Source organism: Prinia subflava, chromosome 16, assembly GCF_021018805.1.
Source record: "Prinia subflava isolate CZ2003 ecotype Zambia chromosome 16, Cam_Psub_1.2, whole genome shotgun sequence".
Classification (NCBI taxonomy): domain Eukaryota; kingdom Metazoa; phylum Chordata; class Aves; order Passeriformes; family Cisticolidae; genus Prinia; species Prinia subflava.
Window position 1 is genome coordinate 12,366,564 of NC_086262.1, and position 12,282 is coordinate 12,378,845.

Below are 12,282 nucleotides of genomic sequence, written 5' to 3' on the forward strand. Positions count from 1 at the left end.
TAGGTCCCTGTGGAAAAATTGGGGATCCTTTAGCTCATTCTCATCCTCTCCCCCTTCCCTGAGCACTCCCTGTCAGATCTGAGGTAATGATGACTTCCCCCTGGATTTAGGAGAGGGATATATCTCCTTACAAGCAGTAAGAGACACGGTTGGAGCTGCAGAAGGAAGGGAGAAGGGGTCAGATGTGTGGAGCCCACTGAGGAGAGGCTGACACACAGAGAGAGGCTGAAGAATTTAAGATTATATTGTAAACAACAGTGGTGAGATTGCTCTCACCTCACTCCAGGTATCTAATCATCTGGCCTGATTCAGATTTTTCATTAGGTTAAGGTGAAGCACAGTCTGAGCACACCCCTGTCTCTCCACTGGCTGCAGTCAGTGTCTGGAGCAGATGAAGTTGTCTGAGCTGGAGCTCTCTGTGTCTGCTGAGCTGGATCTGGCCCCATATGAGGGAAAGTAAATCTGCCTGTGCAAATCCCAGTTTGAGAATTGGGATATTGCTTCCTCTTTCAGTGCAACCTGCCTGTATAGCCATTTCTACACTCCCAGCAGACTAATTATTACAAAAATTCTCTGTCATTGCTTTGCAACGGTCCACAGCTTAACTAATTTAAAAATGCAAATGAATGCTAAACTGCAGTTGAATCTGAAACGTCTTCTCCCTCTCTCTCCCCTCCTTTCTTTTTTTCTTCTCTGCTGGGAAAAGAAAGATACAGCAGACATTAAATGCTGATGGTGAAAATCAATCTTCCAGATTTGAGGTAATTTAAAATTGGGTCCCAGTGCCAGAGATAGTGACATCACCAGAGTTGCTTGATTGATCTGTGATTTGAGGAGAAACAGCTTGGACTCCATCCTCCCTTTGTCCTTTCAGAGAGAAATGAATGTTGCAGCCTTCAGCTCTTTTCCCTGGGAAGCTTTCATGCTGGAATGGTCTCAGATGTTAGGGAGAGGCATTCAGGGAGAACAGGAGCAAATGCCTGGGCTCAAACACATCTCCTTGTACTGCCAAGGTCCTCGGGTATTGGGCTGGGGCTCTGTGGTTGTGCAGAATCAGCTGAAGGGTTGTTAGCTCCTCTCACCAGCTGACACTGAGTTAAGCTGTTGGTACACTCAGACTCTGTAAGATCAGTCAAGATTGTCACATCCCTGTCCTCTCCTTTCCCAACCTGCTGACATCAACCCTTCTCTGAGTGGGTAACTTCTTCAAGGAAGAGTCTATGGCTACATATTTGAGAGGGGCTTGGACAGGGTCTAGCCCATGGTTAGTGGGTTTTAGCTGCAGGGTCACACAGACAGCCTGAACAGCCATTCTCTGACAATCCTGTTGCTTTCATAACACCAGCACAGCACTGTAGCACGAACGCTGAGATGGAGTGCTCAGAAATTGAACTCTTGAGCATTTAGAGAGCCAGTGATGAGCTCAGAGTTAGATATGGGGATTACATCCCTCCATCCATGGCAGGAGAGCCTGGTAATCCAAGCCTCACCACTCCTGACTGCAGATCCGTGTAGCTGAGTTAGGCACCCAGACAAGAATACCCAAAATAAAACTCCTCTGTGCTTCAGGGCTGAGGATAACAGACCTTCTTCACTGTTCATTCTCAGCTGATATATTGATGATAGTCTTCATGATAAATGACATCTTGCTGAGCAAAATACAGAAAATTACAAGAATCACCCCAGAGGGCAGCTGCTGGGAGCTGTGTACACAGGACTATGTTGCTGTTCACAAAGCATTTTTTCTATTTTGCAAATTGATGCAGAGATGAAATTTCATGAGTGTTTGTTGACACTCACATACAGCAGAAATATTTCTAAATGGGCTCTGCAGAGATGACTGAAATTCCAACTCGAGTTCCTCACTGTCCATTGGTTTTTAAAAGCCCAAGTTGTTTGCTGGGCTGATGAGTGATGGGAGGTAAACAGGGTTCTTTGGAGCTCTGGACCCTTTTGCTGCCCCAAAGCAGATGCTGGACAGACACACCCCTCACAGACACACACACACCCCCCTCATGGACACACACCCCTCTCCTCCCAGGTCCCACACCAGCAAAGTGTGTGGGAGAGACTGGTTTTCAATTAGAATTCAAATGTCACAGCCATAGAATCCTCCTAATCCTTTAACAAAAATGTGCGTGGTTAAATCAAACTGTAATGCCTCAGGCTCTGGGTAGTTCTGTTGACCATCAGCTTAGTGCCAAATCTCCTGGGATATTTTCCTGGATTCAAACATGCAGGGGGTGCTTCCAGCCCTTGCTCTTGGCTCTCAGGCAGATGTAGCTGTTGCATTCCCATATGTGACCTCTTAATGACCATGTGAGGAGGAGGAACCCTTGGCCTCCTGCTCCATCCAGAAAAGCTTTGAGTGTCTCAGCCTGGGTGCAAATGTGTCTGTGAGCAAGCACTGGTGGTTTTCTGTGTGGGTTGGCTAAATTCAAAGAGGGAGGAAGGGAGAAGGAGGAACAAGAAAGAATGTTTCCTGCATTTTCCCTCAGGGTGTTTCTCCCTTTCTCCCAGGGGCTGTAGCTGGAGTTGGCAGTGCCAGCCCAAAGTTTGCTGGCTCCCTATCCATGGCACAGAAAGAGTTCTCTAGTGGAGATCTGCTCCAGTGCTGCTCCCTTATCCTGAGTTCCTGGGGGAGAGGACAAGTCACTGCTGGATAACCGGGGTGTCTCCAGAACAGGCTGACAGTTTCTGTGATCTAAGCAAGAACCTTCTGGAGGTTTCTCTGTGTGTGCCCATTAAAGCCCTCAGGTGGATTTTGGTGTCCAGGGGTCACTGGCAGTGAAGGGTGGCTGGAGAGAATTTTCCCAACACTTCTCAGGCCTCATGTCCAGAGGGAAGGGACAGAGGAGCTTTTCTGCAGACTGGAACTGCAGGAATCCTCATGGCCTCTCATGCTGGCTGCACCAGAAATTTGCATTATTGGTGATGTTTTTGTAGGAGCTTTACAGCCACACATATGACAGCCTTAATTTTGGATGTGTGTACAAGGCCAAATCCTCATCTTGGCAACTCCAATGCAAAACTGGAATTTATTATTGTTTTAATTTCAGAGTAAGCTCTAGGCTTAATTTGGGAACAGGATCTGACCAAAGAGCACCTGTGCAGTGGGAAGGGATAAGGAAAACCTGGTTAGCCACAGTCCCTTTGGGCACAGAGTGCTGCAGATCTGTGTTTGTCCTTTCCACGAGTGTCTGAATCAATCCCTTCAGTCTAAAAGCTCGTGTCCCTCCTGCCTCAGAGTGTGTTTGGGGGAGGAAGACTAAAACTGGATCTTCTCTGTGGCCATGTTTCAGAATCCCAGATATATGTGTGTGCAAACACACACACACACAGAAATATGTGTTTGTATTTACATTCTTTTATGTTTCCATATCACCTGGGGTGTTTTTTTCCCTGTGATTCTCTGCCAGTAGGCACCAAAGCAAATCCAAGATTAATTCCATTTAATTTTAGTGATAAAGAACATTGCAGTCACAAGAGGTTTGCCATCAATGTTGGAGGACATTAAGTATTTGAGGTTTTTTTAGTTGCAAGATAATAATGTTCTGGTGTAAATGTTTTATAATTATCTCATGAATTATTCATGGTTAACTTGTTAACCCGGCATTTTATGGGATATGGTCTCTGGAGTGCAAGGAGAAATTTAAAGATAAATAAATGTGAAGACAGGACCCAGCTGCAACAATGAAAATGCATTGAGGCCTCTGATTTATTTTCTGTCTGCACTGAAGGGTGGTTTCATTCTTTTATTTATATTTTTGTGGTGATGAGCCACAGAACTTGAGTAAGCGGATGAGGTTATTTTCTATATATAGAGAAAGAAAAGAAAACTGGGAAATAAATCAAAGTCTCTTCACTGTTTTTAATCTGAAAATAGTGCTTGAATTATTTCACCTATTGTTCAACAGCTCAGAGGTTCTATTATTGTTGGTACCATCTCCATCTGGTGAAGCATTAATGAAAAATGGAAACCAGCATGTATTTTTCTTTATGCATATTAGTGGGCCTTTTTTCTGTCTTCACTTTTCTTTCTACTTCTCTTCCTCTCTCTTCTTTCATCCTTATTCTCATTTCAGTTCCTTAATAATTCCTCTTTTAAAATTATTTTTCTCTCTTTCCTTTTCCATCTTGTCTCTGTTCCTCTGGGATTGTCTTCTTCTCCTCACTTTCCTTGGATTCTTTCACCATATCTCACCTGCTAATGTTTTTTATTGTTTGCACTCCCTCTTTGTTCTCTCTGTTGTTCACAGGATCTTTGTGGTATCTGCTGAAATCCAGGACCCCAACCTTCTGAAAAAAGAATCAGACCTGGAGAAAAGTTCCTGCAGTTCAAAGAAACCAGCTGGCAACTTCTGGAAGAAGAATATTGAAACTCAAGCCTGGACTCCCAGCCTGAGTATCCATCAGGCCTTGATAACCAAAATGCAGCAGGAAGAGATGCAATAACCTCATTGCCAGTGCCAGAGAGCAATGGACAAACACCCTGCAAGGGCCTGAGAAAGCTCCCAGCTTGCCTGATATCCATGAATCCAAATGGAAAAGACAACATGGCAAATGCCACTTAAGGCTGTCCTTGTACCCAGAGAAACAAGTGACAGCTAAAACAGGAGTGATCCCTCCAGGGATCTCTGCAGCAGCAGCGTCTCCTCTGTGGAAGATTAAAGCTTGGTGCAAACTCCAAGGTCACCTCTGTATGAGCAGGGAAGGGAACAAGATAAAACTTGGGATCACCTGAGCTAGCTGGCATCCAGCTGCTTAGCAGTGTTGAGGTTTATTGCACTGGAGATTCCACAAAGAGTTTTCATCCATCAGGAGCTCTGGGTTCTGCAGAGTCTGATGGATATCCTTAAAATTTTTGAAGTGGCAGTTTGGAGGGTAGCTGGCAAAATATGAGCCAGCAAGAAAGATGAGTTCATAAGCAGAAATTTTTAGAGAGGGTATTTGAGAATGAAAGACTGATTCCACCAAGCTGCACCATTCATTTATTTAAATTTATGCCATAAAATGGACAGCAGAGGAAAGTCAAAACTTGCGCTGATGATTTTTCTTTCTCTTTCCACCCTGCTCCTGATCTTTTATTTATTGAGCTGCTCTGGCTGCACCTTTCAGATGACTTCTTTTGGCTTACTGTTTATTATACCTTCATCAGCCTTGAAATGGCAGCTGCAGGCAGCTTGATAAATGGATCCAAAATCTGCTTCTGCCAGAGTCAAACTAACAAAACCCCTCAGTATCCACAAGCCTTTTTGTTTCAGCATTTCTAAAACAAGCACTATTTCCCCCAAAGCATCACTGAGGAGTGATGCTCCAGTACCCCTGAGCGTTTCAACAAAGGGAATTTTTCATCCAGTGATGCCCAGCGCAGAAGTTCCTCACTGGGTCATGAACAGGACTGAGCCTGCAGCTGTGGAGAGCAAGGGCAGAGAAAGAGAGAGATGTGGTCTTAGGAAGGCTGAGAAAATCTTGACTTCAAAATGTGCCAGGTAGACCAATGGAGTAAATGAGGCAAAATGTATGAAGTTGGGTTGTCCTCACTGAGACTTGCAGCTGCCCTCTTCCATACAGCTATTTTTTTTACCCAAATACTTTCTGAACTCTTCCTTTCCTCCCAATCCTTCTTTAAATATGAACAGCTCAATATATCCCTGGTTCAAACCTTTTGTCCTTAGCACAGTTATATTCCACAGTTGGTCCAGCCTGGCAGTAAACAAGGGCTTGGCTACTGTGGCTTATTGACAGTGGTAAATGGTTCCACTGGTAAATGGAAGGTATAAAATATCCACAAGAAAACAAATACCCCATAAGAAAGTGGTAAGGAACCATCCAAGTGAAAACCTGTCATGTTATCTGCTGTAGCTTACAGCACAAATGTGCACAGAGGAAGTGAGAGGGGGGAAAATCCACCACCACCAAAAAAGAAACCAAAAAGGAATGAAAATGTGTGGCTTGAGAGAGGAAGGAAGAGCTCTAGTGGTGAATACTGAAGGGAGAATGACAGGGGCTTGTGCTCTGTTCCTCACTAAGGTTGTTTCAGCTCTACAGGATGAATATGCAAAGCAAAGGATGTGAATCCCCCCTCGGCCTGAGCTCCTTGGTGTGGAATTTGCCACACTGGCACCAGTGCACCCCACTCTCCTGACACAGTTTCAGCACCCAGCGAGGTGGCAGCACTGCAGGGACACCTGATGGGCTCTGCCAAAGTTGATGATGACCTTGTCCCTGTCCTTACCCACTGCCTGGTTCTGGCTGTCTCTGTGTCACCAGGGGCTGCCAAGGTCCATCCTCCCAGCAGTGATTCCAGTGCCATGGCCATGCTCTGGGTTTTCTTTCCTGATTATGGGGAGCCACAATCACTGAGTTATTGCAGAGACCCAACCCTGTCTCCTTTTTCCTGTCTGCTGCAGTCCCTCTTCAGAACTGCCTGGGTTCAGGAAGAGCTGTGCTGCTCCAGAGGGATGGATGCTGCTTTTCCTTCTCTGGAAAGATGTGGTGCTCCCAAGGCCATGCAGGCAGGAATGCAAATGGGAATAAGAGGTGAGAGCAGAAGGTGCCTGCACCCTCGTGATTCTCTGCTTATTTAGAATGCATAATTGCAGGTTGTTTAACACCAAAGGATAACTGATCATTCACAGGAAAGAAGCCAGTGGTGGAGATCAATACTTCAATTGCTGTGCTAAAAAAATAGCAGAAAAGGAATGGCTCTTTAATTGTTACAGCAGAGGAGGAGAGGTCTGTGCTTAGGGCTGTTTGTAGCAGGGACCAGCAGAGGGTTTGTGCAATGCTGCCTCTCATTTCAGACTTGAGATTCAGTGAAGGAGCCTGGATGATGTGCCCTGCACTCCAGATGTGGCCTGGCTGGAGAGAGAGCAGAGAACAGCTCTGCCATCCTTGATCTAGAGAGAAAAATTCCGTCACCCTGAAGCTAAAATAAGGAATTTATGTGGGATAGTAACTTGAGTATATCTCAGCTGAGCATTTCAGTCTCCATTCTCTACTCAGATCATACTGATGAATATTTTTCTACAGGCATAAGAGTTACTAAGAGCTGACTTCACTGGGCACAGCCAGAGCTGGGTTTGCACTGGCACCCGTGGGATCCTGTAGTAGAAGGACAGATAATCTGCTTTACTGAAATGTTTAGCTGGAAGGTTTTGTTTCCAATTAAATATTTGTTGAGCCCTTCTTGGAGGGTCTTATGGAAGGAGTAGGGGGAAGTGGCTCTTTGGGATTCTGTGTAGGAATTCTTTATTATAGGCACTGACAAGGAATATGGCTCTGAATTAACTATATCTGAGCTTGTACCTGTTTTGGTCATGAATAAATATCCTGATTTCTCATCCAGAGCTTGCAACTTGCATATAATTATTCTGCTGTGCCCTGTGAAACAAAAGACTGAGAATTGTCCCAAAACAAGAGTATTTTCCAGGTCGGTGTGTCTGAGGTGGCCAAGGCTGTGACACCACCTGTGTCAGCACTGTTTGCACTGCCTGGGACCTGCAGCAGCCTGGCTTTGTGAGCCTGAGCTGACTGAACACACGAGAGCCTTTGGCTGAGCTTACCCAGCAACAGATCACTCAGTAGTTCTGAGAAAAAAAGAAATGGAAACATGAAGAATCTCTACATCATAAATCAACACCGGGGGAGCTGGAAGAGGTTTTCTCTTGGGGTGTCCTGTGTGCCACAAACACAGACTTAGTGCCCAAGCCTGTGAATCAGGGCACCCCAGGGCTCATCCCACAGGTTTGCATGGCACAAGACTGACCTCCAGTGGCACTGACTAGTGTGGTTGGGCTGTAAGTCTGGGGAAGATGTGTACAAATGCTCTTTAGAGGCCACACGTTCAGTTTTCAGGGCAGATATTTGCTCCTTGCCTTCTTCAGACCTTTCCAGCATAAAAGCAGAGGCTGGGGACAGTCTCCTGCTGAACTGGTAAATGTGATGTGGTTCAGCTGAGGTGGGAAATTCTGAAAATATTCTCATGAAATAGGAAGGAAATATCCTACCCATGACCTCTCTCCCTGCAGACCAAAGTGATGAGAAAGAAAGGGGCAAAAGAGAAAGAGAAAAACCTGAAACTTTTGGGGCAGAGTGAATTTCTCCTGCTGCCTGTGTTTGAGGTACTTTTGAGGTACTCAGCCCCGGGACACTGCATGATTTGCAGCTCTGTCTCTGCAGAGTGGGGGGGAAATTCATCCCAATTTAACCTGTGGTTCTACTCTCCAGGGTGGCCAGCTGCTGGGAGGAAGTGCTCACCTGAATGAGGAGGAGCCACCTGCATCAGGCTTTCCTTCCTTTCCAGAAACCATGCATCCTACTCTAATGGTAGAATTACAGCTGATTCCTCTAAAACTGACACAGAGCTTTCCCTTTTTTATTGCTGGTGGGAGTTTGGTTCCCCCTATGTATTTTTAAAGAGTTTCCTTGTGTTTCATGTGCCCTCAACACAGTTCTGTTGGTGGCTCTCTCTACAACACTTTACACATTGTGTGAATACAGATCTCTCATCCTTAGTGCAGCACCCAGCTCTAACCAGTGTGGAGTCACTTGGTGGATTTAGGAAGAGGTGTCCTGGCTGGGTGATAGTTCCTAGACCTCCGACAGAAGGAAGGAGATATTTCCAGGAGATATTTCCTCTGTCTGTGGAACTTCTGTGAATGGTAAGACACAGCAATACAGCAGTGCTTATTTATCTGGGAGAAGGTGAGGAACCCATCAGCTGCTAGAGACAGGTCCTGATCCTGATTTCCAGAGGAAACCTGGCACCAACAGAGCAAGGACAGTACATGGTGTGAGGGTCTGCCCTGGATCTAGTTCAGTTGTTGCATTTTTATCTCTGAGGGGATTTTCAAGGAGAGAGCTGTTACTGGTTTTGGGCACCCAGAGCTGCATTAACCAAGAGAGATCTTGGACCTACCACTTGTGTAGGTAATCAGAGGTCATCCTGGTCTGAGCACATCTGATATTCAGACTCAGCAAGGCTCAGATTTGGCTCAGATTTGTACTCAGGAGAGATCCCAGTCACAGACTTTGAGCTGAGGCCCTTGTCCCTGTCAGAATCTGGAAAGGGGAGGTGGAAAGGTTGCAGTGCCCTTGGCATCTGCATAAGGAAAGCGTTCACCTGTGATTTATACTGATGTCTGCAGTGGAGCTCAAGGGTTGGGCTGAACTCAGACAGGCTGCAAAATAAGAGAGGAAATGCCTCACTGGAAAGGAGCAGCAGGAGCTGGGAGCAACAGGGAGAGGTCTCTGGAGGGAGCAGGGCAGGCACAGCTGAGCTGCCTTCCCCAAAGCCTGCTCAGCACAGGCCAGGGCTCTCATTTGCTATTGACTGGGGGGATGTTTTACAAGTGCCCCTTCTGGTTCAGAGAGATATGAAATCTGTCTGTAATTAAGTTAATTTGGAGTTGAACATGGGCAAAGATAATGAGCTGGAAATAACAAAGGAAGAAAGATGGGAAGGTGTTGCTAAGGAACAGGTCTTTTGCATTAAATCCTCTCCCCTCCCCAATCAAATAAACCATTTTTAGGATCTGGATGGCTGAGTGATGGGGCAGACAGAGCACAGGCATGGAAATGATTGCTAGATCAAGAGTTAAGGAGAATAAAGGAGGTAAGAGGAGGGGTGTGACTTGGAGAACTGAGAAAGGTGACAGCTGTGGCCAGTACAGTTCAGTGGCAGAGCAGTGGCTTTGGGCTCAGCAGAGTGGTGTCCTGTGCCTGACTCAGCCCTCGTTTGAGGAACCCCTCAGTGCCCTGAGCCTCCTCTGGGAAATGCTCTGAGATGGCCACAAGGACTGGCCACCATCACGTCTTGCTTGTCAAAGATCAGCCAACAGCCCCTCTCAAAGCACAGAGCTTTTAACTTCTCCAGAGTGTGACCCTGGTGAGAATTCTCACTGGAGTCAAGCATCAGGGTGAAGGCTTAAAATTGCTTCTCCTTGGCTTTTGGAAATGGTGTGAAATAAAATATGTTCAAGCCAAAAGGAGAATGGGAGAGAGGTCCACAGAAAGGACCAGAATATTTAACAGCCAGCAAAGCATAAGTAAATAGACAAGTTATTACCAATGAGTTTGTTTGAATTTGACAGAGCTTTCCTGCAAACATGGGGGAGGGAAGGGGGGCGAAGAATTCCCTGCCAGTGTGAGCTGTAATAAAGGACCTGCTGTTTTCTGATTCTCACTCTCTGTGAAAATTGAAAAGGTTAGCCAGGTAATTGAAATCGGGACTGGAATACAAATAATGGTGTGAAAACCCAGCTGTAGAGCTGGCAAATAAAGTTGCAGAGAAAAGACTCAATTCTCAGTGGAATTTCTTAGCAGCAAAAAGACTGGATGGATGGGGGGAAAGAGATGATTTTCAATATACCTGCTCCTCCTGGGAGGAAAGATAGGGAACAAAATGAGACCGGAAGGAACCAGACTGAGAATAACACTTATATGAATGTTCCTTGCTGTTAGTGCCAGAGACACACCAAAACTGAGCTGTGCTGGGGCTGAACCGTGCCTGGCAGTCCTTGCTGCCCCTTGGAGGAGTGCAGTGGGTTTGCTGGGATTTGCTAGGCTGCCATGTGAGCCCCAGCTTTGGGATGTTTAGTGTTAAAAGCACAGAGACTCCACATGACTCAGCCCCTTGCCTTGGGACTGGGATACTTAACCAAAGCAGATTTATCTGGGCCAGTGTCAACTGCTGTTCATCTTTGTTACAGGCAGGAACACAAACTGGTTTGCATCATTTTAAACTAAGAGCATGCTGCCAGTTCCAATGGAAGGGCCTGCCAGTGCTACAGAAATGGAAATTTATCCCTGCTGCCTCCCTGTGGTTTGTTTTTCTGCTGGAGCAGGTACCTGAGCTGGGAGGAAACAGCGCTGCAGGGCTTAGGGGCAGCTGAGTTTTGTGATGTTAACCAGGTTTGTTCACACTCAAAAAAACCCTCTTCATGCAGGATTTCCCTAACACCAAGCCAGCTAACAACCTGCAGTCTGTACGTGGTTAAATAAACATGGTTAAATATTCCTCCAGGTTCCTGTGTTAGTACTTTATTTCCTTCCTCACAGACAGTCTGGTGAGGTTTTCTGTTTCCCAAAAGTGTGACTCTTTCAAACTGTGACTCTTTCAAACTGTGACTCTTGTACTTTTTTTGCTGCAGTTGCTCTGTGCTGCCCAACCCACCCGCACTGCAGTCAACAGCAGCATCAAAAAAACCCTTTCTTTTTGGAGACTTTCCATTGAGTTCAGGCACCTGTTTAGCACATTCTCTGGCAGGACAGAGCTCTTTCCTGCCCTTGTCATCTCCTACAGAAGCAAAGAAAACTGAAAAGTTGCAAACAGATGCTGCAAATTCTGCAGGTGCCAGAGCTTCGTTGGAATTTCTCTGTTTTTTGAGTATCCTGGAGGCAGCAGCCCCAGAGCAGTGAACACAGTGCTAGGTGAGCCCCTGAGGATGCTGCTCTCCCACTGTTCAGTGGTGATTTAGCTGTGAGCCATTTGCTTTGCTCATTTAGAGCGTGATTTTCCTAGTGAGTCATTTCTGAGGGAGTCTCTTGGGTTCTGAAGAAGTGAAACAAATGGAAAGGGTCTGATAAACACACCTGCCCTGCAACAAAGAGCACACAGCACTCCAAGGTGACTTGTGCCTTGTTGTCTGGCTGTGTTTTGCAGCTGCAGAATGCGTGCATAAAATCTATCTGTAAAACCCCTAAAGCAGATGACTGAAGTAGGCCAGATAAACTGATTTTAGCACAGCTTTTTTCCCCCCTTATTGGACTAAAAAAAAAGGCATACAGTTTTCTTCTGATGGAGATCATGTTGTAGACATCTGAGTCAAAGGGTCTTCTGGAAAACCCTAGCCAAAATATCAAACAAAAGCTTGTTCCTCTGGGAAGGAACTTGCTGGATTTCATAAAATAGTGTAAGCTGAGGATGCAAGAAGAAAGTTATTTGAGCTTTTGCAACAAGAACCTCAGTATTTTATTCATGAATTAGCTATTCTAGTGGGAAGCAAGTTATTCCAACAGATCCCATATACATAAAATTATTTTTTCTTTAAAAATTAAGTGGATTTAATATAATTTGCCTTTAAGGCATCAGCTACAGCTTTCAAAGTTTCACAAAGTCTAGACAGTAACAGAAAGTCTTCTGCTGGTAGCAAATGAACTTAACTCTGTCTGGATATGAGCAAGACAGGCTGTTGACTACCCAGAAATTAAATGGAAAGAAATGTGGAAGAAAATCAGCGACTCTTGACTCTCCTGGAGAGGTTCTTATATATGGTT